The 26,627-nt window shown below is 37.9% G+C and overlaps 1 protein-coding gene across 3 annotated transcripts in view; it reads left to right on the top strand.

The window, feature by feature from the left end:
• The first annotated feature begins 2,903 nt into the window (after positions 1-2,903).
• Positions 2,904-26,627, top strand: part of ZFHX4 (zinc finger homeobox 4) — a 228,663-nt gene continuing 204,939 nt past the window's right edge. Inside the window, exon 1 of one of the 3 annotated variants that reach the window (XM_075353159.1) lies at positions 2,904-2,982. The gene's annotated coding sequence lies outside the window, so the exon portion shown is untranslated. Of the gene's footprint in view, positions 2,983-8,206; positions 8,652-10,431; positions 10,686-26,627 lie in introns of those variants that run through there. The other 2 variants (XM_075353157.1, XM_075353158.1) reach the window with 2 other exon arrangements.

Here is a 26,627-nt window from a genome sequence, read left to right as displayed (position 1 = left end):
GATTCCTCTATTCCTCACATACACAAAGCAATATCAGTGGCTTCTACAAGAATATTTTTTTTCTGAACCTGTGCTGCAGAATGAAAAGATGATTTATGAAAAGACCATGTAAATCAAATCTTGGAAACTGGGAATTGGGGGTCAAAAATGTAGAAATAAGGGGAAGCATGCTACATTCAGAAACTGCATAGTGATATGTTTCAATTTAGGGTCAATTTATAGTGTTGTTTTTGTATTTTAATGAAATAATTAGATCTAAATAAAAGGAAGCATGCAAAATTCAGAAACCTCATAGTGATATGTTCCAATTTAGGGTCAATTTATAGTATTATTTTTGTATTTTAATGAAATAATTAGACCTAAATAAAAGGAAGCATGCAACATTCAGAAACCTCATAGTGATATGTTCCAATTTAGGGTCAATTTATAGTATTATTTTTGTATTTTAATGAAATAATTAGACCTAAATAAAAGGAAGCATGCAACATTCAGAAACCTCATAGTGATATGTTCCAATTTAGGGTCAATTTATAGTATTATTTTTGTATTTTAATGAAATAATAATTAGACCTAAATAAAGGGAAGAATGCAAAATTCGGAAACCTCATAGTGATATGTTCCAAAGTAGGGTCCCATTATAGAATTAACTTTGTATTTTAATGAAATAATTAGACTTAAAAAAATAACCAAATTCTTAAAATGATAAAATATGAAGAAGGGAAAATAGGGCAAGATAGAAATAATGACACTGCTAAAGTTAAAATTCAATATCAAATGATGCCGTAAACATGTTTTGGTTTTTTTTTGTATTTTTATATCGAAAAAAAATTAAAGGTGAAAAAAACAATACGGAATAGGAATCTTCTGTTGTTACAAATTTATTAGGGTGAGATATTTCTGCAGCTAAAGACATCAAGTGAAAGAAAACAATGCATAGTGACAAATCATGAATATGACAGAGATATTTCAAAGGACATGCATTAGTTGTAGGAAAAAAAAAAGGAGGTAAAAACGTGAGTAGTTGGTTTCCTTTCACAGATGAAAATATCTGCACTGCAAAAAATAAAAGCTATAATTTTGACCACATGCACAAGCCACCGAGAGTCTGAGGCAGAGGTAAGCAATCCTCAAGGTATTGTTCATCCTATGTGTGCATTGAGGTATCCCTTCAGACAATAACAAGGGAAGCCAAGAAAAAATGGACAGAAAAGCAGGTAAGCCTTATGGATAGACACAACCTAGGCACAAGGGCATTCTAGATTGCAAAAACAATACAGAAGAAACAGTAAAAATGCATGTTAAACATAGCTGAGAGGGTGAATTGGTCATTTAAATATAATTATTATTAATAATATGATAATTCTATACCAATTTAGAATTAAAATGCTTCTACAAATAACGTAAAATTAAATAATTTTGCAAAAAAAATGATTTAAGGTCATGTAAGCTGATGGTATTCTACATAAAATAACTATATATAAATGTGGAATGAGAAACTGGCTACTGAAAAGAAGCAAGGGAATAATGAGTGACAAGTCACAGGGAGAAAGGGTTAACGGAGGAAGCAGGAGGGGAAGAGACAGATTGGAGCATGTGTTGCAGTGAGTAAGAAGTAGCATGGTCTGAGGGTTAGGTTAGATTTCCAAAGCTCTTATAGCTGATCGACCAGCCCGTCGGAGTCACTATTCAACCCAAGTCCCAAACACACGCCTCACTAACTACTTTACAGCCACTTCCATTGATTTTCTTTATCAAATAAACATAATACCCGTTACAGCAACACTTCCTCTTCTCGCAGTCAAAATGCCACAAGCATGCAGTCTGCATTTCACCACTTTGCAGATTCCTTCCCTCTAAACAAATTGTAGCAGTTAGCAAAAAATGACCAAAAATTCACAATCGCGACGAAGATTTCGTTACAATCTTCAAAGCGGCAAATCCATAAAAAAACATTTAAAATGATATAAAGAGCATGCAAAAATTATAAACCTTTGTCTAAAGATATTATAATGGGGTTTTTTTTTATCAATAGTTAATTTCCAACATGTGTTCCATCTTAATCTAGTTAGTATACTATTTTTTTTCCCTGATGCAGGTCACAGCTATTCCTTTCAATTACTCTAAAATGATCTTTATTAAAATTATGATTTCCAAGTCCAGAAAAAAAGAAAGGTATTGAAATGTCCTGAAAATGCTGTCTTTTGAACTATGTTCTCTTATGTGTGTCAAAGGGTTGTTGAATTATTCATTATTATAATTGCTATCATCATTGTCGTTATTATATTATTAGACCTTTCCAGGTGGAAATAATTTTATTATCGTAATTCAATATCTTAAGAATGCCTCATTTGCCTTCTGATAATCATTTTTGGGGGTTGGGGTGGTTTGTTTAAAAAACGAGGTAGATAAATATTTGAAAGGGCTCGTAGTCTGGTATAGATTTTAGTTTATCTAATCAATTGAAATGCCAATAATTTGATTAAAGATTTAGGGTTTAACAACCGACCGTTTTATGGTGTTTAGGTGTCACAGCAAGGTGTTGTGTTTGGGAATTTTTAGGGTAATTTGTCAGATTTTGAAGATGGTATGTCTTTTGCATGCTGACCTGTTTTTTTTGCAAGTTTTTAAAATGCTAATAAAGGTATAAAATGGACAAAAAGTAATGCAAATAAAGTAACATATTGATTTATCGAAGGGCTGTGCTGTCTTGGTCAACGTGTCTAAGAGGAGCCCTTAAAAATCCAGGTGAATTATATGTGATCATACAGTGATTGCAGAATATTAAATTAAACTTAGATAAATCCGCATTGAAGGAGGCAGCACCCAATCCTGAATTTATTTCCCATTTTCTATAACAGCATCACTGCGCTCCTCTCTTTGCAATGACAATGTGCCAAATCTCGGCATTTTGAAAACATTTTCCATATGCTTTAACTGGAGGCTGATAGACAAAGGACAGAAGATGAGCTTTTTTCTCCTGAGGTATAGTTGCCTTTCATCTTTAGTTTTTCTTGGGAAAAAAAAAATTACATGAAATTTGAAAGAACATTTTAATACAATTACAATGTTTTCATATTTTAAGCAAATTTTTGGATATTTGAAGACTCATGATGTGTGTTGTAGGGATCAGAACCTATTGATCTGTTTAGTTTGTGCTATTTTTCCTGCAATTATGCCTGTGTTTTTTATTATTTTAGTAATATTTTAGTGTTAAATTTTTATATCAAGGCTTGTTACATTGGAAAAAAAAAATCTTAGGGTTTAATGATGCATTGTTTTTATATGCATATTTATACATCTGCATGCTTTCAATTGCCCAGGTTAATATATTTTATTTATAGTGCTTTCTTTGGAGTGATTTCATAAGGAATGGTGTATTATTAGATCTTTGAATTGTTCTCTTATTTTTTTTTTATACATATAACCTATTTCATATCATCATGGTAATTACATATGCTCTGTATTCCAAAATATTTATATGTGATTTTTCTTGTGAGTTTGCTTTTGGAGGACTTGAGAAGTGTGTCATTTTTGGAGTGAGGTCAATGATTTCTTTTTTTCTGGTTTGGTGTCAGGGTCATACGAGAGCTTTGGAGATAGTAGGATGCTTTTCTTCTAGGACTTCAGTGATGTGATTTGTTTATAAACACTGGATGGTTGCCTAGAATGGGGGGGTCGCTGTCAGAGAGCTTTGACCTCTTAAAGCCCAGAGGGCTCCTGAACCCATAACCCTGTCTGCGCCCTGGCTCTCTCCACCTTCCCTTCTCCCTTTCCGTGTCATCTTTTTTTTTCTTTCCTTTTTAGTCTAGTGCTCTCTGCCTTTGTTCATAATTCTGCTTTCCTTGCTTCCTTTCGGCCGACCTTTGCTCTTTTCGTGCCCCTATTTCAATGTTTCCCTACTATCACATCTTTTACAGGCATTCAGATTTTTTTTACACTTATTTGATTAGGAAATGCTGTCTCCTTTTCCTTTAACCTCTTTCTATTTTGCCTAGTCCTCCGCACCCTGAATGTTGCCCTAGGCTCCAGTGGGTGATAAAAGTAGCATGAAAGTTCCATGTTACCAGCATCCTACTCCCATGAACAAGCTTTCTTTTGGCACTTTTTAGAATAAAATTAAAATTAAATGCTTTCGGGGACCTGTTCTCACTTCTCCAAATCTTGCTAGCCAAGTGTTTCCATTCTCTCGAGACTATTCTGTTTCCAATCAGAAGTCAGAATAAAGAACCCAAGTGAGTGGTTGTCACCGGCCATAAGTTTGTTTTAATTGTTTGTTTTGTTTGGATCAGCTGTGACTTTAAAAGGGAGAGGTAATTGACAGTGGGGGCGACTGTATTTACAACACATTTACATATGTACATGTCAGTGGGTGCTAATGATGTGCGTATGTTGCAGGCAATTAGAATTAATTACGTGCCTTGCCAAAAATATCAACATTATCTCAACAAATGGGAGACAAATTGCATTGGGATTGATGTCTGATATGGGAAAAAGAAAAAAGTTCTTGGCTTGGGAAGGCTGATTTGTTTGTGGTTTTTAGTTATTTTTTACATTTTGATATTATTTATTTATTTGGGAAAGGTTAGTTAACATGCTGCACTGTCAAATAGCCCCCGGGAGGAAGAGAGGCAACAAGAAAAGCCATAGAATTGGGGGCTGGGGATCTGAAAGTGTCTCCAGCTCAGACAAAGGGTCTCTAACACTGAAATCTTGTAATACCTCGTTTCAAACTGAGCTGGTCTATAGACTTAGTGAACATCGTCAAAAGACATGGATTCGCTTTCCCTTGGGCTGGGGTGGTGGGGGGGTGGGAGGGAATTGGGACAGTTATTAGTGATGGGACGTCTATTAAAAGGGAGATGCTATGTAATTACAGGTTTGAGCATGTCCTTGCTATGGATTTTTTATTTCTTCTTTTACTTGTTTGCGAAGATCAATTTACTAAACAAATAAATGTTTTTTTTTATTATTTATATTTCATCTCAAAGTGACCACACATCCCATAAAAAGAGCAGTAGTTTGCTAGTTATACGAGGAATGTTGATGGTTTAACCCCTCAGGTGCCGGAAGCAGCCCAAAAAAAGAAAAAAAAGCACTAAAAGATTTTTAGAGATACAGTAGCCCTATGTGTTTGCTTTCTGCTGATCAAATAGCCCTTGTAGCACAGTTTCGCCTCAAACTGATGTAAATGTTAACTGTTAGAATGGGATATCGATAAGAGGAGAGATCAGAGGTTGTGTGCGAGATCATAAGACAGAGGGTGGGAATGACAGCAAGAGCAGCATAGGAAAAGGGGAGTGAAAACATACAGGCGATTAGCGAAATAAATGACTTTTTTTAGGGGGGTAAATAAATGTAAATTCAAGAATAGGAGAGAACCTTAGCAACTGAAGAGTATTCTCATATGACCACATGCTACAAAGAGGTTGCATACTTGGGATTATTTGCAGACATGAAGGAAGAAACAGTAAGAATAAGAAAGAGGTGTTACATATACTAAGAAGCAGCTATTAACTCATACTGCAGCTAGAACAGCGCCAGAGACAATAATGCTCGCGGAATAATGAATGAACTTGATGAACTTAGGAAATTGAGGAAGGAAGAAGCTGGGGAGTAGTGGGGCTACGACAGAAGGGACATGCAGAATCATGGATCCTCAGCAATTTGTGGAGTGCAGAGTCATAAAAATAGAAATAATGAAAAGAAATAAAAAGGAAAATAGTGAGAAATCAAAGTAAAAGAAGATATAAATAATAACCATGACAGAGGTTAATAAAACAAACCTGAATGGATCTGCCTAACGCTGCCTGCCTCCTTGCTTCGTCCCTTGCTCGCTTTCATCCATCCTTCCCTCCCCTCCTTTCTCCTCTCCCGGGCTGCTGCTGCCTCCTCTCTGTCCTTTCTCTTGCACTCTTCGTATCGTCCCCTTCACATCTGCCAACCTGGCTCTCTCTCTCCGCTTTAACCTTCTTCGATTTTTCCTAGATCCCTGGCCATCCCTGATTTTCTTCTAACTGAACTTCCCGCAGTATCTTTTTTTTTTTTTTTTTTTTTTTCCCCAGAGCAACTATTTTTAGGAAGAGAGAGTGAGAGAGAGAGGGAGAGGGCAGAGAATAAAAGGGTTAGGAGGGGCAGTAAACATTCACAGGGGAAAGAATGAAAATGGGAACTCACCTCTTCACATTCCCTGCCTTCTCTTTTGTCCATTTAGCTGTAATTCAGTAACACTCAAACCATACTTACAAAGATAGAAAGAAATCCACAACAGTAAGGAGGACAGGGCTCATATATCCTTTGTATATCCATGGTGCTTTTTTATGAGGGGGGTGTCATGGACGTATATATAAAAGTTATACAAATTCTAAAAAAAAAATATTAAAATATGAAAAAAATAATTGTATGTATACACTTTGTCGATTACACTCAGTGGTGATATAGTGATTTTATGTTTATTTTAAAATATGCGTATATACCTATAAACACATATATGAATGTGTATAAACATATGTGTATATATATAAACATATCTATACAATATGTTCATATATATGTATATATTTTTTCTTTTCTATATACGTACACATATATACGTATAGCTATATATATTCACTTGGAGAATTATAATGCAGTATATATCCACTTCCACATGCTCGCACACCTATTTGGTGCCTGCATTATATATGCACACCCATCTTGTATTGCTGTGTAATTGTTGCGTGTAGGTGTGTGTAAAGATAATAAAGAGAAATCTAGAGTCCACTTGAGATTTTCACAGAAATATACTTGGGAAGATTAGGAGCGATTTTACAGCTATGCAGTGCAGTTTCGTCTCTTGTCTTCTGGGCTAATAAGGTACATATTTGGGCTACTAGAACCATTACGCGGGTTCTGCTTTTTCTTATGCTTCTAGAATTTTCTTAAAAATCTTACCATATTCACTTTTTTTTTTTTGCTCTTACCAAATAGTCTTCTGCGCCCGTATAGCACGGCAAGTGTTTTTAATTTGCAAACTTAGACTCTTTCAAATGTTATCACTTAAAGGACTTGCCAAAACCGTCTTCTAGTAAAGCGTTTATGTTGCTGACCCGTAGTTCGCCATAATTCTCGTCTGTGCCTTGCATGATTTTTTTTTTTTTGCTATTTATTTTTTTTTTATTCCTCTGAAATAGCCCAGGAGCTTCAATGGTGCTAACCCTTTCCGTTGGCATTTGGCAGACTTGGTACTTAAGGCCTAAGACAAGTTTTTGACGTGTAGCCCAGGAATCCTGGACTTAAAAGGCACATCAGTTCCAGCATGAGGTTATGGTTCACCTGCTTAGGCTTTTGACATTGTAAACATCCTTTGCTCTCAACTTGTATTTACTTTTGCTTTGCGGGACTCCTGTTCCCGAAAGAGTGTGATTAAGTAAAATATCTCTGTATGTGTAATTGACACCAAGGGGTAGTGTACGTTTTTCAACTTTGATCAATCTGAATGCATCTAGATACCTATGGTAATGTACATTTTATTCTATTGATCCGACTGTGTATTAAAAAGTCAAATTATTTAAAATTTATAGAAAATTTGATGAAAATGATATTTCCTTCATGTCAAATTTCTCCTTGAGCGCAAAATAATGCTCCGGGGATCGTCCGATACAAAAGACGTACGGAACTGCAGTGGAATTCTACGGCATTCCATATCAGATGTCTTATAATGTAGAATATTTCTGATCAAATAATATTTAGCATTTTTCAAAATTCAGAATTTTTTTTCCAAAATGAGAAAACTGTCCAAAAATTAGTAGACGTATTAGATATTTTTTTCGAATTGTCTTTTTTGATTTCTTTTGGGAGGAATTTTGACTCTAGGACACCTATAAAATAAGTGGCGTAGAGATGCTCCTACCTTTTATAATGCCTTTCGAGGTAAATATAAGCGAAGGACTTTTTTTATTATTATTCTGGTATGTGATTATCGTTGTGATTCTGTTCATACTCCCAAGCTGTATAATTTGTATACATGTGTGTTAGTAATTAAGTCTTCAGCCAGGAGTGGATGGTCTGCTCTGTGATCCTGCTTCTGATTATTGTTGTGGTTTCTGCAGCCCCAGCGAGCGGCTCTAAGTCCGGGCTGCACGTCATTTGCAATCTGGAGACTGTTGATCACCTCACTAATTACACCTCCCCCTCTCTCTCCTCTCCTCTCTCTCTCTTTCTCGCTCGCTCTCTCTCATTCCCAGAGTGCATATCAGGAACAGACACACAAAGACATGCGCACTCAACTTAATCAGCCATTTTTTTAAACAGGGCTAAAACGATAATAATTAGCAGAATAAAGACATTCATTTCCTTTCCTCCTTTTCCCAAGCCCTTCACAAGCAAACAGCGAGGCAGCGGATGGCACATGCTTTCACACCCAGCGGACCCAGCACAACAAGCAGAGCCCCCTCTCCGCTCTGTTCCTCGCATCTGCACTCCTGCAAAAAGTTCCAGGATTAATCCTTTTTTGTATGATTCTTTTTTTATTCTGATTTTTTTTTTTTTTTTTTTTTCTTGATGAACATTATCCTTTTATTGGATGGGATCAGCTGTGGTGAATAAGCTGAAGAGAGACACACACACAGTCTATATAAGAAGGACGAGTGAAAACTGCAAGGGGGAAATGGAAAGTAAGTTTTTTTTTTTTTTTTTCTTTAACTTTTATTGAGCAGTTTGTGTTAAATTTAGGTCGGGTATTGATTATCTTTCCAGGCTGATCTTGCCCAATCTTTGATATTTCGCTGTCTCCCACTCTCTCTCTCTCCCACTCTCGCTCTCTCCCTGCTCGCTCTCTCGCTCTGAGGCTCACTTTGTTTCTCTCACATACACACACACATACACACACATTCCCCATCTGCACAGATCCCCGGCTAACTCCCCCCTTCCTTCCTTTTCTTTCCTCCGAACTGACATACCAGGGAGCAGTCCGCACTGATTGCTGCTGGGTGTCCGTTCCCTTTCTCTTTTTATTTTCCCTTATTCCCCCCTCCAGTTTTACTCCATTGCAACTTGGATTAGACATCTCAACGCAGGGAAGGAAGAAAAAAAAAAATCTGTCAGACAGCAAGAAGCTTGGCTGTCAAAAAAAAAAAAAAAAGAAAGTGCCCCACATCTCTCAGCCAGGGATGTCTAGAAGCTCTCTTCCCCCTGTAAAGATAAATAAAAATTCTCCAGCCTGATTTTCCTCTCTACCTTTGAGCAATGATCTGCACTTATTTTCGGCATTTTAAGGCTGCAAGACCATATTTTTTTTCCATACTCCAATTATTGTATTTTCTATAACTGTTACTTGTTTGTATATGAACCTCCTGAATTGTAAAGCGCTGCGGAATATGTTGGTGCTATAGAACTAAAGATTTATCATTATTATTATATTTTGCTCGTAAGAGGTGCTGCTACATGGATGGCCATAGAAAAGTTACTGACAAAAAGCCCACTTCCCTTACCGTCCCCTTTGTCGTCGTTTATATACTATGCTTGAAATCTTTTTTTGTTTATTTTATTTTTACAATAGAATCTTGCGATCTGCTTTCTTCTTTATGTTACTGGTACGGTCTGCTAGGTTTGGATGACCTTGCTGGGGGTGGCCGGCAGAGAATGGCCGTGGGGGATGGTTTTTAGACTGTCTCCTACAGCTTCCTTGTCCTGCTCTGGCTGTGTGCTTCAGGGGCAAACATAACTCATCCCTCCACTCCCAGCTCTCAGCCACACTGACTCTGTGCACACAATGAAGCTGACATACAAGTCCCAGCCTTCTCACAATAGCAGATGAAAATAAAAATATCCCTCAAGTTCCCTTAACCGAAGCATCCTTTCTCTCTATGACATGTTACACACAACAACCCACACTAAAATATGCAGCGATCCACATTAAGACTTCCGTATATCTTAGTAACGTAACCATATTTCCATTATCTACTCCTGTCTTTCTTTTTTTTTTCCCAGCTCTGTATTCTTTCTCGAATTTCAGTCTACCTTAATGTGATTGTGAAGCCAGGCTTGCAGTCAGATGGAAGTTGGTAGTGTAGCAGAGAAGCTTATTGTGTTACCTGCGAGTTGTGCTGGAGGTTTAGGGCAGGCAGGAGCAGTCTCCTTCATTCCTTTTAACCCTTGTGGCTCTTTCAGAGTTTTCTTCCAGATTTCTTTGAGCATAAATGATCAGGCTCACCGAAGGAAAAAAAAAAAATTAAAAAATACAGTAACAAAAGGGAGGGGGGGCTTGATGAGAGTAAAACAAAGCCAACTTCACGTTGAAGATGGTGGCTAATATTTATCCAAACAGGCTGCTGTGACGGAAGTCTGGTCATCCCGTTGTCTGACAGTTGCATTTCCTTTGCTCCATTCCATTTTCCTTTTTTTTTTTTTTTCCTATTAACCATTTTCCCTGCTTAACGAAGGCTCATGTAGATGGAAGGCAATGAAGGTTATGCATTTTTTTCCTCTTCTCGTGGATTTTCACTGGCTTGGTCCTTGTGAGCAATCGCTGCTTGAAAGCCCAGAAAATGTAATATTTGTGGTATTGTGGAAACAGAGGCAGTGAAATATGCAGACCAGCCTGTGGGGCTGCTGCTTAGATTGAGGTAGAGACTTGGCTGCGATTGGGACACGACAGTGACATGGGCATCGATCGCTTCCATTGAGAGCAATGCAAAAACACAGCCTGGGTATGTAACACTCTCAATGCCATCAGCACTTGTTCTACTTTCTGTTTACAGATGATTCTGACAGGAACCTATTGGGCTTTGGGTCAGCTTTTTCCCATTGTAGGAGTTCTTTTTTTGTAGAGTATAGGAAGAACTGTTACTTGGAAAGCTTTACAAGTGGAAATATGTAAAATTTACCCTTCATTTTTAATTTTATTTTTCATACTTGGACAACAGCTATATTAAACAAAACCAATAGCTATAATAATACAATCATAACTATCCATTGATATAAAAATATTAATATTTTTATTTTTTTTACATGTTTATTGTTTCACTCGTAGCCAACTGATCGAGCACTTAGACTCAGCATGATGGTCTCTAATATGATCATTTGTTTTACGGTTGGCTCCCATTACATATTTTTACATCTAGCCCTATCGGTGAGGAAATTGGCCTGTAGTGCAATATATTTGAGCCCAGTGAAAGCTGGGTGCTTTGCATTGTTTCTATGTTACATATATTCAAATTCTATAGTCTTGTTTACAAGGAACATATTCCAAGAAGTAAACAGGCAAAAGTCACAAAAATGCGAAAGATGAAATCTGCGTCCAAGAAACAAAGAGGAGGTCAGGTGGACCATCTGTAGGGCAGACATACTACCTGCTGTTGCCTTATGTAGCATCCTGGTTAATTATGCCTTTAAATTGGAGCTATCAATTAGGCATTGCTCAAAATTGAGAAGGCCTCAGCTGATCGGGAGCTCAATATAATTTCTGCATCTTGGAGAACATTTTTCACAATTAGGTTGCTTTGTAGCAGATGCAGATACTGTAGAAGGAACTTTAGCATAAGGGTGTTTGTGACATCAAGATAATATAGCAGAATTTACTGCTGCAATCCATGAGCCTAAATTTACACAATCAAATTTGATTATCTCTAATAACAATATTAGATCTTCTACTGGATGGATGAGAATTGAGGTGGTTCTGTTGATTGCAAGGGTTTAATGTTGCATTTCAGAATCTTATGTGGTTTAGACTCCCTTCCATTAAAAGGAAAACCCCTGAGGTTTTACAATTATTTCTTAAAGATAATACATTTAAGATTGCATTGGTAGGCTGAAGAAATGTCATAAAGGCAAGAAGGGAAGCCCTTAATAACTCTTGAGATTCAGACATGTTCAGCAGTTAAATTGGCTCTGACTTCACCAAGGGTCGACAATGTGTCATTTCCATGAAGCCAAATTGCCCTCTGCCTATATGATATTAATGTGCAAATCAATATTTCAGGGATTAAATTTCCCTTCTTCATTTTTTATGGTTTCTACCTCAATAAGTCTCAAGTCTATTAGAAGAGGTTGGATGATTTAAAATCTTACGCTGCGGAATGACTTGTTGTAGCCGAGATTTTGGAATTTGATCAGGAATATAAAGAGACCTATCGATGAGGAGTAGAAGCAAAGACATCCAGTACAGTAAGGAATGACTTGATATTGGAAATGTAATACACTTGTTTATATACTACAGCTTCACTTTGTGGCTTTAAAAATATTGTGTTAATCGTCTATTGATTTATTTCAAAATCAATAGAAGCACCCTCACTAGCTTCAATGTCTTCAGCAGCCATGGCTTGGTCTGTCTGCTTAATTTTATTAAACAGTACTAAACATGCCTGCACCGGGGTTCGAGAATATGGAGGCCCTGGGTTTCTGCTAAGGATTAAAGCAGCGAGAAGGTTAGATAATCATATCTTGAATGGACTGATCGATTTGCCACTAGTGACAGGCCGAAACATTAAACCAGCAGTAGTAAGCCATGTTTACACTGCTTTCTTGCCATTTTCTAGTGATGGGCCTAGACCACAATCTAAAATGAGCACCTGTTTAACAAGACATTGTAGATGGTGATTTTTTTAAAAAACTATTTACTATTATCATTATAATTCAATCATTCTATTGACCGGTAGAATAAAAACAATAAATTATGCAAAAAGTGATTTAAAAAATAATGGCCAGTATAGGCCTGTATCCTATCACTTGCTATGGTTTTATAGCCTTTAACCAGCTGGACTAAGTTCCGCACAGCTGCATGAATTTCATATGTGATAGAACATTTTTTCCATTCAGTGTGAAATGTTCCTTCCGAAAAACCGTACTGCAGACTCGCTTAATTTAGTCTGGTAAAAAGAAATGCCCATGAAAAAGGACAAAAGGAGCTTTAATCTCAACAAGCTGTTTGTTTTTATTAAAGATTCCTGTCTATTTCGGTTAGAAATGCAGTGTTTATTCAGGAGATGAATCTGAGGTGTGACATTGGAATAATATAGGAATTTATTTTCTCTTCTTCTTCTGGCTGAGCTATTCTAGATCATTTTCTGAGCTACTTTCTATGCATGTCAAAGCACCCAGCTAATCTATTCTTATTTACAATTAATCTCAATAAAATTAATCTTAACTCTGCTTTATTCAGTGGCTTAAAATATCTAATTATATTCAATTAACTGCTGTCATAGTAATTAACATTGCTTAATTGCCTCTGCATATATTTAGGCTAAGATCATTACTTACTGCTTGCTCTTTTTTTTCTCTACAGTTTTCTTGTTTTCGCTGTTAAATCTCACATAGGCGACACAAATGTAATATTTGTTGCATTGAGTCATTGAAAAACAGATGGAACAGGCCCAAATAGACATATCCATACACATGGGATATTATAGGTTGTTGTTTTGCTGTTTTCTATTATATTTTTTAGCTGTTGTGTTGTGCGTTGTATATGCGCTTGTGTATAGGTGAGTGTGGGCTAATATACCGTACATTGGTAGGTGCATCGATGACATTCTGAGTGTTGATGGAAATATGAGAGGCCAGGTTGAGCTCAATGTTTACAGAGGAAGAGCCTTTCTGTGTCTGCCTTGGGGCTCCTTGCTCCAGACCATTCAGAGGGTTAAGGATTTGGCCAACATTCAAAGACAAAAATCGCAGAGGGAAAGTGCTTTGAATATGTACAAGTTTCATGTAATTAGTGCTTAATTATATTAACATATGCAAATTGTCAACTTTTGAGGCTTGTTGAGCTGCCAAGGATCAGTCGAGCACAATTGCTGCATTGTCCTGCAGTAATAATGGATTTCGAGTTGGATTGAGGAGACATAACTAGCTATCTAATTTAACTCATACCATGGTAAAATTTCATTAGTAGTCATGGAGACTGGTTTAATTGTGCTGACTAATGTTCTAGGGTTGCAGAGCGCCCTAAGAAGAAAATGTTGTTTGCCTAATCCACCTCACAATGACACTTGTTTGTACATGTTTCCCTTGTGGGGGAATTTGCATATGCAAATAAATAGTTGCTCTGCTCTATTTGTCATGGCTGTTCATTACCCATGAAGAGGACATTGTTACAAGGCTGTTACCGAGTCTTCCAAGATAGGATAGTGTCAACCAGTCCAGCCACATTCTTTCATAATTTGTCTCTGATTAATAGACCCGAATGAGGCTTATTCTGCCCGGGCCCCAGCAAAGGGAAGGTCAGTGCTGAGACTGAAAAGACTTCCCTCAGCAGCTGAAGAAGTCTGATTTTTTTTTTTTTTTTTCTTATCCTCTTGCTTTGGCTAACACACTCATATTAAAGGGTAAAAAAAGATTCTTGCTAATACCTTACCTAGTAATCTTTAGCTTCCTACTGCAAAAATTAGAAAAAAAAAATTCTGCTATCAGAATATTAATCCTGTTTTTGACAGGAAGGTAAACTGATATAATTACTTTTCTGTTGAAGGAATGGTGGTTTATACAAGTGTGAAAGCATCGGAAAAGGATTAGCATTTTTTTGCATAATGAAAAGCTCGGCTGAATAGGACACTGAATGGTTGAATGAATGACCAAGATGAAAGCAAGATGAAAATGCAAGGCCTTCTTTCCTTTCTTCTTCTGCTTAGCTCTACCTAAAGTTATATTTGTCCAAGACATTGGAATACAAGGAAAAGCTCCGATTTCAGGAACCTTATAGATGTCCTCAGCTTTCACCATCACGTGAAGCGATACATGTGATACAAATCTGTCGAAGAATGGAAAATACAGGTCTGTGTGTACTGCTGGTAGTTGTGCAACATGACCACACAGTCGTAGCCTCGTCAGCCGAACACTGGTTCCAATATTGATTATTTGCTATTTTTTCACACAGAAATCGATGCTTGGTTAGCCTTAGATGCTTGTCACAGGATAATCATTATGTTCAGTTGATGGATTTATATATGTTAATGTCTGTGTATGGAAATGCATGTCTATATGGTAACCCAATCCATGTATTTATCCATAGCTATCTATAGCTTTCAATGCATCTTTATACTTATTTAAACATATCACATCTAAATGTCTTTTAAGTATGGATTATATATTGGTGTGTGTGTGTGTGTGTGTGTGTGTGTGTGTCTGTGTGTAATATAAATATATATATATATATATATATATATATATATATTATATACAATAATCTGTGCATGTATGGGGGGTGTTTGTCACTGATTGGGAATAGATACAAAGATCTATTAATTATTCAATATGTGTGTATCTATGTTACAGCTATATATTTGTCTACATATCAGTGATCAATATATGTAAATCTTTAGGACTATCTATCCGTCCATCTCTCACATCTCCATGTCTCATATTTCTGTGTGTCTGTATTTTTCTATCTATCCATCTATCCATCCATCCATCCATCTATCCCATATCTATCTATCTTGCTACCTTTACTATCTATTACCTATCTATGTATCGTGCTATCTGTCCTCTAACTTGGTATCTATCTACATGTCCTCTATCTATGTATCTATCTATCTATTTATGTATCTGTCTATCCTTTATCTATCTATTTATCTATGTATCTATCGATCTGTCATCTTTCTATGTATCTAACTGCCCTCTATGTTTATGTCATCTTTCTGTTTTGCTATCTCTTTCTATATCTATCTCTCTATCTCTAGCTATCTCTCTATCTCTCTATTTATCTCTTTATCTATCTCTTTATCTATCTATCTCTCACTCTATTTATCTATCTAAATTATTTATCTATCTAAATTATCTATCTCTCTATCTCTCTCTTGCTCTATCTTCCTATCTATCTCTCTAGCTTCCTTTCTCTCTATCTCTCTCTATCTCTGCATGTGTAGGTTGTTCCTCCAGCCTTATTTGCCTTGCTGTGCACATTTTGCCTTCAGTGGTAATGTGTATTATGTTCCCTGTGTTCCTTTTCTGTGTTAGGGACATGATTTGCATTTGGATGGCGTTTTGATATTTTTCTTAGTAAGTTAGTGCTGTGCTGGAGCTGGCTAGCTGTTGACAGTGTGATCAGTGCTTCTAATTATGTGCTCTCAACAGTAATTAGAGCAGTTAAAATACCCTAAGTGTCGAGACACTTTTGAAGGTGGGAACTGGTCCTTTTTGCACATTTGTAAATTAAATACAGTGGGGATAATTATTTATCTGTATGTACATTAAGCACCATCTTTCTTAGTGTCAGGTCACCATAATTATCAATTTAGTGCCACCAAAGACAAGTGTTGGCAGATTCTGCCAGATGCTGACCTGATTTGTTTATTGCTAACTCCCAGAAGTTGCCTAACACATGCTGTCAAGTTCACTGGGGATTTGGAGTCTGGTGCGTGTTTAAAAAAAAAATAGAGGAAAAAATATTGTTTCTTTTTTAAGAGCTTTTTACCATTTGTTGCATTTTTGAGTGTTTGGGTTTTTTTTTGTTTTGTATTGTAGATCCCACTTGGTACATTGGCTGCCAAAAGTCAAGAGTGCGCTGTTACTGCGCTTTGTGGTTTAAAGTGTAATGTATTATATAGAAAATAAGACGTTTACCCGACTTGTTGCCGTCTTTTTTCCCAAACTTTGGTCAACGTGTTCCTTGTGTCATAGTAAAAAGTAACCCTGTCTGCAGGGAAATGGGGAGACCACATTGTTGAGTTCTCTGGTAACGTTCTTAATCATCACAAGTAGAAGACGAACTTTCTGAAGAATGTTCTTGCAAAAACTGGATTTCTTGAAGGAAAATATACCTTCTTTTTTTTCTTTTTCTTTCTTCCCTTTTTTTCTTTTTAATCTAATTTCTGTTTTAAAACATGGTTAAGCAAGCAGCATGTGTTGTCACTGGCACGTCTCCAACCACTGGAGAATTGGATAACACATGGGCTAATGGTAGCTTATGTGCTGTCTGCATTCTTACTGAGTGGGCAAAGGCCCAGAGCATAGTACAGTTTTAGCCTGTGCAGCAGTGTACAGAAATATTACATGGCTTTCCTATGATGTACTTGTATCGGACCTGTGGCCGTTAATCTTTTCTGGAATTTCTGTGCATTTAAAGCCCTCTAGACCTAAAACAGTTAAATCCTTCCATTCCAGGCATGAAGTTACATGAGAATCTCAGTAGACGTAAGACGATATAGCCACCACTTTAGCATGGTTTCCATAATAATAAAGAATATTGGGGTACATGAGTGTTTTGGTTTTTTTTTAGCTAGTAATTTTTTTAGGGTATCAAAAGCTATCCCATATGAACAGTAATAATTTAGATTAACATCTTAGATAGGGTCGTCCATTCCTGTTGGGCCTGGAAAACTGATGTGAACAATACGCCTAGAGCTCTCTTTACGAATCTTATCATTTTATGCAGAATACAATACCTATAGAGCTTGTGTATTTCGTATATCATCCCATTTCTTTCACTGGCTTGGAAACCTGTACAGTTCACTAATAATGGCTAATGCACATAAAATATTCTGATTAATACATCATCCACACAAAGCTTTTGAGCACTGGTAGAACTGTTCGGCATGGCATAGTGAAGGCCTGTTGCAACATGTCAGACAAATAGAGAAGTGTTGTACAAATCTTTTTTCTTAATTATACATGCTAAGTGGATTAGATATTGCATTTCCTTAGCTTCATGCTAATCTGCCTTTGCAGAGATAGGGTGAGCAGTTCATGGTGTCTGAACCAAGCAGAAATCCGGTATGATTATGGAGACATACCATTCAAATTTGGGATAAATAACACATAGTAAAAATCTGAATGTAAAATCGGTGCAGAAATAGGAATTGGTTACCGTTAAGGGTTTATTTTCTGGCTAGTTTGTCGAGGATCGCTATATTAATGTGAACAAAGCCTTTGAGATATTGATTCACTATGTTGGGGGGTTATCTACTTGTTTACTGGCAAAGGGCAAAAGTACAAAAGCACAATAAATCACTGCAAGGAATCAGCAGTTATATATGATGGATCAGGTCTAGGTCGGATAATAAATGTAAATGCCAAATTTGCATTTTTGAAACATTTGTGTGACTTTTTGCCTTTTTTTGTCTATTTTGGCTTGGTTCACATTTCAGAGGTGTACATATTGAGTACTCCCTGATGTACTGCTAAGCTGTAGCCATTGTATGTGTACAATGGCATACATACATTGACCAACCAGTATACATTTTTTAATAGTGCCCTTCTAATTAGGTTAGTATATAGTTTGATAAAACGTATTCTGATGCACACCGCATATGCTGAGTGCCGGTACATGGAGGCCTATGGAGACACTTTCCATGTGTGCCAAGAGATTTGTAGTGAAAGAGTAAAATACTTGTTTGGCAGGTTCAATGATCTTTTAGATCAGCATTCTCGGTAGCACCTAGTCCTCGGTAAAGCGAACCTGTTGCAGCCTATGTGCACAAAACAATTGTTCTCTACACATGTTAAATGCAATGTGTCTTTTTTTGGCAAGTTATTAAATACGTACCAAAAAAGTACCATTCAGCAGTTTACCACCGCCAGTCAGGTAGTGTAGACCCATCTTTACGTGGACATTCAAGACTAGTCAATTCACAGCCTCTAAAAAATTAGAAAACAATTTCATTTAAAAAATCAGGGCATTTGTTGCTTCCTTTGACTTAACTATAAGTAGAGGATACTTAATGAGATAATTGGTTTAACAGACACATCATGGGATGTACAAAGAGTTATCACACTTAGACAGCAAGAGAAGTCTCAAAGGTGAGGTGAGGTCAATAAAATGAGATGGACAACCCTTCTAACGGTACCGTCACACTAAGCAACATTGCTAGCAACATCGCTGCTGACCCACAACTTGCTAGCGATGTTGCTGTGTGTGACATCCAGCAACAACCTGGCCCCTGCTGTGAGGTCGTTGGTTGTTGCTGAATGTCCTGGGCCATTTTTTAGTTGTTGCTCTCCCGCTGTGAAGCACACATCGCTGTGTGTGACAGCGACAGAGCAACAACTAAATGTGCAGGCAGCAGGAGCCGGCTTCTGCGGACGCTGGTAACCAATGTAAACAGTGGGTAACCAAGAAGCCCTTTCCTTGGTTACCCGATATTTACCTTCATTACCAGCGTCCGCCGCTCTCAGCTGCCAGTGCCAGCTCCTGCTCCTTGCACACATAGCCAGACTACACATCGGATAATTAACCCGATGTGTACTGTGGCTAGGAGTGCAGGGAGCAGGAGCCAGCACGGACAGCTGAGAGCGGCGGACGCTGGTAACGAAGGTAAATATTGGGTAACCAAGGTAAGGGCTTCTTGGTTACCCGCTGTTTACCGTGGTTACCAGCGTCCGCAGAAGCCAGCTCCTGCTGCCTGCACACGTAGCAGAGTACACATCGGGTAATTAACCCGATGTGTACTGTGGCTAGGTGTGCAGGGAGCCAGCGCTAAGCGGTGTGCGCTGGTAACCAAGGTAAATATCGGGTTGGTTACCCGATATTTACCTTAGTTACCAAGCGCAGCATGCTTCCACGTGTAGCGACGCTCCAGCGATCCCTGCCAGGTCAGGTTGCTAGTGGGATCGCTGGAGCATCGCTAAGTGTGACATCTCACCAGCGACCTCCTAGCAACTTACCAGCAGGTTGTATCGTTGTTGGGATCGCTGGTAAGTTGTTTAGTGTGACTGGGCCTTAACACTCGAGTGTTAAGGGATTAAACTAAAGACTGTCATAGACATTAAGATTTTCCTCAGATTAAAGCTATCTTAAATTTTTACCAGAATGATTATTTTTAGAAAGAGAGATAGTAAAGTGCACCATAGCATTTACTTCAAGTTTTGAATCTTGAAAGTATGCTCCTACTAATGAGGCAGAATTTTTTAGTCATCACAGCTCCTTATTTCTAGTACCATAGACATTGATGATGATCATTAACAAATTGAAAATCATTTGCATCATCAATTATAATCATTATGTCCTTATGATTCAGCTTAAGATGTTTGCAGTAGTTTCAGGGCCTAGGAACCTGTTTAAGTACTCACTGTCAACAGGAACATCATGTGTAGTGCCTAAAGTGGCTCACCACTGATTTCTACAACCTCCTATAGGCACTTGGTTTTATTCTTCCCTGGAGATGGGGGTGGGATCCTGCCAATACGAACAAACATATGAAGCATCTTACTGAGCCTTAAAGTGAATAGCATTTTAGCTTAAAGCCAATGACCTCCATTTCCAGGGGTTGTTGTGCTATAGTTCTTGAGGGTTTATGGTTTGAGATAAATGGAAGGTAAATGTCTGAGTGACAATGACCCTCTTTATGCGTTTTTTTAACCAATAGGCTATATCTGACATCAAACTAATTGATATTTTACTCTTTCTGTTATTTTTGTGGACATGCAGCTGAAACTTTATGCATTTCTAAACATGAAATTAAAAGGTTTTTGGGGGGGCAATGAGATTCCGGCACCTCGGAATTTGGGAATAGAAATGTTAGTCTGGCTTGGTGGGAGGCCAAACCGAATGCACCCAAGGATGTATGGAACGCCTCTGCAAGTTTCAGGAATCAGACTACCCAGATCGATTATATTAATTAGACGCAAGACAAACTTCAATAGAAATCTATGGTGGTTCAGTGATTTAGCACTCTTTGCAGCTCTGGGGACCTGGGTTAAAATCACACCAAGGACAACATCTGCAAGGAGTTTGTATGTTCTCCCCGTGTATGTGTGGGTTTCGTTTTGGGTTTTCCAGTTTTCTCTCATATTCTAAAGGCATACTGACATGGAATTTATATTATGGGGACAGTGATGATGATGTTGTCTGTAAAGTGCTGTGGAATTAGTGGCACTATATAAGTGAAAATCTCAAGATTTTTCATAGAAGTCCAAATTTTATACCATACAGCAATAAAAAAATTAAAAAAATATCAAAATTGTCTACAATTATTATTCCAAAAAATTAATACACATTCCTAATTATTGGTAGATCATTTGAAACTGTCCCACATCTTACGTGTCTCCATCTGATGCCTAACAATATTGAACTGTGTATCAAACAGACCTTGGGACTTCTGCGAAGGATTCAATGAGGGAAGCTACATTAGGAGATAGTGATGAGAGCTAATGATATATCTTAGATAAAGCACAATCAGATCACAGCCGTCGGCTCATTTGTCAAGTCTGAAGTGAAAATGTCAGGACCAATGAGCGTAAGAGTGCTGAAGGGGGCAGAAGGGCTTTTGGAGACACTTTTGTACTGGGAGTGGGCCATGATTTAAATACAGCTCTAGGGAAATACTGGGATTAGCCAACTCTGTGCTCAAATCCCTACCATAACAGTATTAGTTGGGAAAATCAGGTTTGTTAGTAAGGGTAGAAAATAAAATCTGTAAAATAGCTTTAGGCTGCAGCCCAATAACTATGCAAAGCAGCGAGCCATTTTATGAAAATAATTTTCGCTGATGTTATCTTGCATACATTAAACAGAAAGGTTTAGTGCAGAGACGCCAGGAGGTAGAATTTCTAGTAATATAGAATGTCCTTTCTTATGTAAATTATTTCTATTTAATGAACACATAACATAATAAAATGCTAGCAAATATAAATAAAAACATTGAATTCAAAGAAAAATAAATAAGGGAAAATGACGACATTTTTACCATAGAAGATGAATGCCTTAACATTGAGCAAGAATACTTTAATTATGAAGGGGGTGGGGGCTGTATGGTCTAAATAGCCATTCTTCTAATCAGCAGGCTTGCAGAACATTTTATTGAAACATATCCACTTTGCCTTTTTGTGCTCATTCAGTGAATGGGTTCAGGATCTCGTCCATCAGGTACAGTAAATTGTTCTTTGCTAGATAATGTACTCAGACAACTCCTGCTTGTTTAATTCTATTGATTTACAGTGTTAAACTGAAATAATCTGATACCTGCTTCCTGCCCTTCGAATTGTCGTTGCATACAGAGAAAGAGAGAAAAAAAAGGAAAGCTGATTAGTTTTTTTCAGCTCTTTTAGCTGTTTTGAATGTATAATTATCATTGCGGGTCATTTGATAGCTGTTCTAATTGCTGCCAACCATTGTCTGCTTGCACTTAATGCTGAAACACGATCAACATCCTACTTTGGTTGATGTTTGGTGGTAAACTTTAATTAACTCTTATTGCATTGAGGAGAAGTTCACTCACAGTGCTACACAACTAATCATTCACCTCCATTATGTCCTGGCAGATCTGCTTGTTCTTGCCTATAACAGATGAACCACTCTGTAATAAAGCCCCCAACAAGTCAGTTCCATGAGGTTGCTCCACTGTGATATTTTGTTGCTTCTTGCGGGAGATAATTGGGTAAAATAATTATTTGAGCTCTGTATCTGATTTTTCATACACCTATCTCCGATTACCTTTTTCCTGCCAGGCAATATCATTTTAATAGAAAGGGTAGATTTAAGATAACATTATTCCGTCAGCTCTCTCCCACTATGCCTGGTTCTCCCTGAATCAATACAATTAAGCTTGTCTCCTGTTGGAATTCTGGTAATTATTTATCTTAAAATACTTTTCCTGTAATGATATTGAAGTTAAGGTAATCAGGTTACTGGCAAATCATGTAGAATTCAACTCTGAATTGCTGTCCGCTTGATTATAATTTGTGTGACATCAAGTTTGTTTGAAAAGGGATAATGTGAGGGTAAAGCAAGGACCTTATAATTGTGGTTGACATTTGTTTGTTTATAATGAAATCTAATTAAGGTTCATACATCTAAAAACACAAAAGTTAATTACCGAATTGCTCATTTCGCGTCTACACAACAGACAAATTAAACCACAACACAAAGCAAAAAAAAAATAAAAAATAATAAAAAGATGACGATTTCCAGAAGCATCAAACTAAGTGAATTAATAAACAATCACCAAAAAATATGAACAAATATAAAAAAATGGAACTATTGACTATTACGCACCCTCAGACCCCCAACCACAATGACCTCTAATAAGTCTTGGGCTTTGAAAGCCATATATTCCCTCAAAGATGAACCTTCAACAAAGTGCTGAATCCTAATAAACCATATTGAGTGTTGCCTTTTGTAAGATCTGGACGCCATCTGTTAATTGCCTGACCAGCATCACCAGTAAGGGGTGTTGAGCGCACTGTTTAAATATGTACTGAAAGGCTTTAAATATACTTTCTCTCAGCCCTACACAGCCTGTTTTTTAAATCATCATGACTTGGAGGGTTGCTAATAGAAATGGAATGTTTCCCGAAATACCTGGCCTGTGATTAGTTTTATGAAGATAATTACAGTGGTGTTAGGCTTCAGACAAACTTTTTTTTTAAATTTTTTTGCAGTAACCAAAGAATAGAAACTTTATTGTTGGGATGTTGTTAGAACATAGTCGTAAATTATGGTTTCATAGGACCGACTTCATCGTCTAATTGTTTAATGATGCCTTAAAACTCCGACTTGCTTTGTTAAAACAACAGGGGTCCCTCCTCCCATGTGGATATGAACACACTACTTTGTATAGCTCTACCAAGTATATATGTACACAGAAGCATCACTAAGGCTTCTTCTATCAAAGAATGGAGCCTTAAAATTACTTTTGATTACTTCAAAACCCCTGCTGACTCAATGTCCTTCTGTTTCTTAACCACACTAATAATTATTAATGAACCATTATTGCGGGGACACTACAATGCTTGTGTTTGTGCCCTTTGAAAAGTGAACTTTAGTTCAAAGAAGCACAGTATGTATTTGTTTTTGAAACCTTGCTGTTGATATAAAAACTCAGCAATTCCAGAATCACGTATTGAAAAACAAAGGAAAATAGTAGCCTAAGAAACATAAAAGGGCTGGTATGGTTTTCATTATTGTAAAACGTACGTTTAAAGCTACTTGTGTTCCAGTAATACCACTCAAGAGGATAGCTTTACCAACAAGGAGGCACAGTTAATGTACAGGAGATTCTGGGATATAGGCGTTGAACATTTAAAAACATTAGTGTACGTACTATGGATGCCACTCCTTGGTGGTGTCCGCAGGGTGAACGTTTCCAGGAAGACACAGGAGGTGTGTGAATAGGAAAGGGTTTATGAACCATCCATGTTGAAAAGTGGTCTAAAGGCGAGATTTGAGACCCAATATCTTTTCTAAAGCGGGCTTTACACGCTGCGATATCGCTATCGATATCGCTAGCAAGCGTACCCGCCCTCGTCGGTTGTGCGTCACAGGCAAATCGCTGCCCGTGGCGCACAACATCGCTTACACCCGTCACACATACTTACCTGCCTAGCGACGTCGCTGTTGCCGGCGAACTGCCTCCTTTCTAAGGGGGCGGTTTGTTTGGCGTCACAGTGGCATCACTAAGCGGCCGCCCAAAACAAGTGGAGGGGCGGAGATGAGCAGCCCGAACATCCCGCCCACCTCGTTCCATCCTCATTGCGGGCGGCCACAGGTAAGGTGATGTTCCTCGTTCCTGCGGTGTCACACGTAGCGATGTGTGCTGCCGCAGGAATGACGAACAACCTGCGTTCTGCAACAGCAACGATAATCGGGAAAGGAACGACGCATCAACGATCAACGATTAGGTAAGGAATTTTGACCGTTAATGGTTGTTGCTGCGTTTCACACGCAACGACGTCGCTAACGAGGCCAGATGTGCGGCATGAATTCCGTGACCCCAACGACATCTCGTTAACGATGTTGTTGCGTGTAAAGCGGCCTTAACCCCGACTACAAGAGAAAAGCTTTGTTTTACCCCTTGACTTCTTTGGCATTTACTTTTCAGGGTTCAATCTTGCCTATAGAGAAAAGAGCAACTAGTACCATTTGCTTGGCTAATTTCGTAGTGGAACTAATGGTATTGGGTTCACTTTAAAAGGGACATTAAAGTCATTTTTTTCTTTCCATAGACCCATATCCACTTATCCACCAGTCACCCATGGCCAATATCAGATTGTTTGAAATTATCATGATGCAAGGCATTTTATGCTTTATAAACTTTTTCATCTTATATTCCAATCTGCTGCAAGATTAATGCACTAACATGATGCTTTTCTTCTCCTCAAATAAATACTTATATTGATTATGGGCATAGTCGTAACTGAAAGAGAACTATGTGAATAAGATTTGGACTTTTTGTGGGATGTTCTGTAAACATGTCACTAAATCCATGTATAGTAAATCACAAAAGTAAGTCCACCCCTTAAATTTTTGTAACAATTTTATTATCATTTCATGGGACAACACTGAAGATATAACCCATATATATAATACAATATAATACATATAATAAAATGTAAAGTGGTCAGTGTGCAGCTTGTATAACAGTGTAAATTTAGTGCCCTCTAACTCAGCACACAGCCGTTAATGTCAAAATGGCCAAATTGTACCCAAAACAGTATCAATATACTGTGTGACCACCATTATTTTTAACCACTGTGATAACTCCCTTGGTCATGGAGTTCACTAGAGATTCACAGAAGGCCCTGGAATCCTCTTCCATTCTCCTTGACAACATCAGAGATGGTGGATGTTAGAGACCTTGCGCTGCTCCACCTTACATTTGAGAATGCCCCACAGGTTTAGGTCTGAAGACCTTCTTGACTAGTTCAGCACCTTATCTTCTGTTTCATTATGAAGGCAGTGGTTATCTTGGATGTGTGTTTTGGGTCGTTATCATGTTGTAATACTGTCATGCGGCCCAGTTTATGAAAGGATAGTGATTATGCTTCAGTATGTCACAGACTCTCTGTACATGTTGGCATTCATGGCTCCCTCAATGAACTGTAGCTCCTCACAGCTGGCAGCAGTCATGCAACTTCAAATCATGACAATTCCACCACCATGCTTGACGATCGGCAAGACACATGTGCTTGTACTCCTCACCTGGTTGCCGCTACCACACATGTATGCTACCATCTGAACCCGTTTATAAGTTTATCTTGGCCTCCTCAGACCACAAGGCATGGTTCCAGTAATTCATGTCCTTAGTATGCCTGTCTTGAGCAAACTAGTTGCAGACTTTCTTCTGCATCATCTTTAGAAGAAGCTTCTTTCTAGGATGACAGCCATGTAGACCAACTTGATGCAGTGTGCGATGTATGGTCTGAGAGCAGTCTCAGGCTGCCCCTTCCCCCACCCGACCCTTTATCCTCTGAAGTAATGCTGGCAGCACTTATACGTCTATTTTGAAAAGTCAACATCTGGATATGACACTGGGCACATGCACTCAACTTCTTTGGTCAACCATGGCAAGGCCTATTCTGAGTGGAACCTATCTTGCTAAACCATTATGTGGTCTTGGCCAGCTTGCTGCAGCTCAGTTTCAGGGTACTGGCAATCTTCTTATAGCCCAGGCCATCTTTATGTAGAGCAACAATTCTTTTGTTTCAGATCCTCAGAGAATTCTTTTCCATGAGGTGCCATGTTGAACTTCCAGTGATCAGTATGAGAGAGTGTGTGAGTGATAACTCCAAATGTAAAACACCTGCTCCCCATTCACACTTGAGACCTTGTGACACCCATGACAAAGAGGAGGGAAAATAGCAAATTGGGCACAATTTGACCATTTTAACTTAGGGATCTACTCACTCTTTTTTTTACCAGCGGTTTAGACATTAATGGCTGTGTGTTGAGTTATTTAGAGTACATGTAGAAATGTGGCACTCAAGATAAATGTGAATAGTGGTCT

This window comes from Anomaloglossus baeobatrachus, chromosome 6 (genome assembly GCF_048569485.1).
Source record: "Anomaloglossus baeobatrachus isolate aAnoBae1 chromosome 6, aAnoBae1.hap1, whole genome shotgun sequence".
Taxonomy (NCBI): domain Eukaryota; kingdom Metazoa; phylum Chordata; class Amphibia; order Anura; family Aromobatidae; genus Anomaloglossus; species Anomaloglossus baeobatrachus.
This window is presented reverse-complemented; position numbering and strand designations above follow the sequence as displayed.